Genomic DNA, 2,955 nt, shown 5'->3' with positions numbered 1-2,955 from the left:
AACAGATTTTCATCCATTGTGACAACCTCAGCAGCATGCAGTTGGCTAGGAACCCAGTGTTCCATGCCAGGACCCAACACATAGAGGTCCATTACCACTACGTTCGAGAGCGAGTGTTGGCGGGCGACATCGACTTGGTCTACGTCAGCACAGAGGAGCAGATAGCGGATATCTTTACCAAGGCCCTCGAAGCTGAGAAGCTTTGACGTTTCCGGACTATGCTTGGACTCTGCGACATGCAGAGCTCGAGGGGGAGTGTTGAGATGTCGAGCTCTACACCTTGAGCTGGCATCCACTACGGGTCTTGGCCGCTTACGGCATTTACTCACTGGCGCGTTAGGTGACCGACACGGAGGATCTCTGCCAGTGATTCTACAGCTGGACTACACTTATAGTGCCAGCCTAGTACGCTTCTAGCGAGTTTACACTTAGTGACCGCATGTACATATGTGCTACTTTTCAGCTTTAGCACTTAGTCATTTTGTACTCTCTTTTCTGAAAGGAAGAAGAAGAAGCTTTCCATCTCTGTGTGCTTTGTGCTTGTCTTGTGTAGCTCTCTTGCATCCTCATTCTTTACAATTCTCTCATATCGGGTTTCAATTTTTGAAGGATAGACTCTTTGTTTGCCATGCCAAATCTTTGAAACATGTACACTTCATGAGTGATGTTTGGCATGACATGTGCCCTAGAAATACTGCAGCAAAATATAAAACAAATAGTTAAACACAAACATTGTTAGAAAAAAAAGAGAGCCAACATGCAACTATCAAACTTACGCATTGAAAGTGTCAAGTGCAAGAAGCAATTCTGCTTTTTGATTTAGACAACTCAAGGAATTGGCAACGAACACTAACATGGTATTGACCATTGTCCAAATACTCTACCACAAAAACAATAATCACAATTTGTAGAAACGAAGCTTTATAACAAAAGAGTGAAAAAGGCAAAAGGTCTCACTTTCTTTGATTCTTTTCCACCATGTTTTAAGCCTGTGGTTGCCATCCCATATCAGAAATTTATTTCTTTTAAGCTCCTGCCACTCTCTACCAAGTGCTCTCTCAAACTCAACATTTGTTTCCCGCCAAAGTGGTCCCCATTCCTCCATATCCGCCGCGGTCACGGGAATGGTATCTCCTCTAGAATCCCTGACGGACACAAGAAAATGCCCCATAGTTTCTAAATACCCAGCAGAATCAAAAGAGGAAATGAGCCATTCTACATCATCTCTAGCAAACCTAATAGCCTCATGCACCATGAGACGATAAAGTGGAAAAGGAGGAGGCAATGTCTTCGTCTTGACATAAAACTGACTTAGAACATCTTTCATCAAGCCAAGCAAAATTTTCCTGCCTAGGTGTTTGGAATGCTTATTCTCATCATCCCCTTCATGATCACTATCTTCTTCATTGTCATGAGGTTCTTCAATGTGAACATTGGTCTCTACATAAATAAAACACACAAACATTTAATTGTCCAAAAACATATACAACTAGGATTAGATAGTCCAAGGTATTTAAATTACAAAAATTTGCCAGAGTCTCCTTTGCACATAGGCAAATTTTACAAAAAAATACCGCACACCCTAAATAGGGCTCTCACATGAGATTTAAGGACCTTTTTCAAACATGAACAAAAACAGTAAATATTTTCTCATCAACTATCAATGGTATGTATATAAAAAATTATACACCCTTTCTTAGTCATATACATTGTTGAGCACAACCAAACTGTCTCAGCAAAAATCAAACGTGCAAAGAATTTAACCATCTATCATTGCAATTAAAATTATAACATACAACCATAATTTACCTGTGATCTCTACATCATCTTTGACATTGTTGGGGTCTTCATCAACCTCAGCCTCATCATCAATAAAAACACACCTTTTAAGAATCCTATTCTTTTTATTGGGGGGAGTGTCTAAATGCCGGACTTGTGATGATGCCTCCTAATCGATAGTTCCCTTTGGTATACAACCGGATCTTAGCTTCATGCTCACTTGACGGTTGCTTAAAGGTGAGACTGGAGGTTTTATTTTCTTGCAATCCCTCTTTGGTGCCATTATCTACAAAACATATATTATAATGTTTTTAGTTCATATAAGACATATAATTTGCAGTTAGGTACATATCAAATAAAGTAGACTACCTTCAACTTGAAAAATATACTTTAGAATGTAGATTAAAGTATATAACACTATATGTGGTTTACTATATGATATGAATTAAATAGTATATAAAATTATATGTAAGTATAAAATATATAAAATTATATGTAAGTTTACTATATGATATGAATTAAATAGTATATAAATTATATGTAAGTATATAAAATTATATGTAAGTATACAATATATAGTACTATGTGACATAAAACGTCTTTGATGTTATATATATAATATCTACTCTACGAAGTAATCTATCCTAGAACTATATTAGATATATATCTATGTTATATATATTATCTATTATACACTCTTTATTATATACTCTGTATACCATATATTTATAATATACTAGGTATTCTACATACTTTATATTATATGTATACTTATAATATTTTATACCCATTATTATCTACTATACACTATATATATTATATACTGTTTATATTATATATTTACAACATACTATGTATTCTATGTACTTTATATTATAACTCTCTAATTCCATTATATACCATATATTATCTACTATATACTCTTTATACTATATGTTTATAATATACTATGTATTCTACATCTATATATTATGTATATACACTATATTCACTATATATTATATATATATTACATAATATATAATGTATTAATAATATATAATCTATACCACAACTCAAAACTTTAAAGAAAAGGGGGGAGACAGAGCTCCCTCATCATCTGCGCTCGCGTGGATGATGGGGGAGCTTTGTCTCCCCCCCTTTTTTTTAAGTTTTGAGTTGTGGTATATCCCATAA

Source organism: Adiantum capillus-veneris, chromosome 18, assembly GCF_014529385.1.
Source record: "Adiantum capillus-veneris isolate H3 chromosome 18, ASM1452938v2, whole genome shotgun sequence".
Classification (NCBI taxonomy): domain Eukaryota; kingdom Viridiplantae; phylum Streptophyta; class Polypodiopsida; order Polypodiales; family Pteridaceae; genus Adiantum; species Adiantum capillus-veneris.
This window is presented reverse-complemented; position numbering follows the sequence as displayed.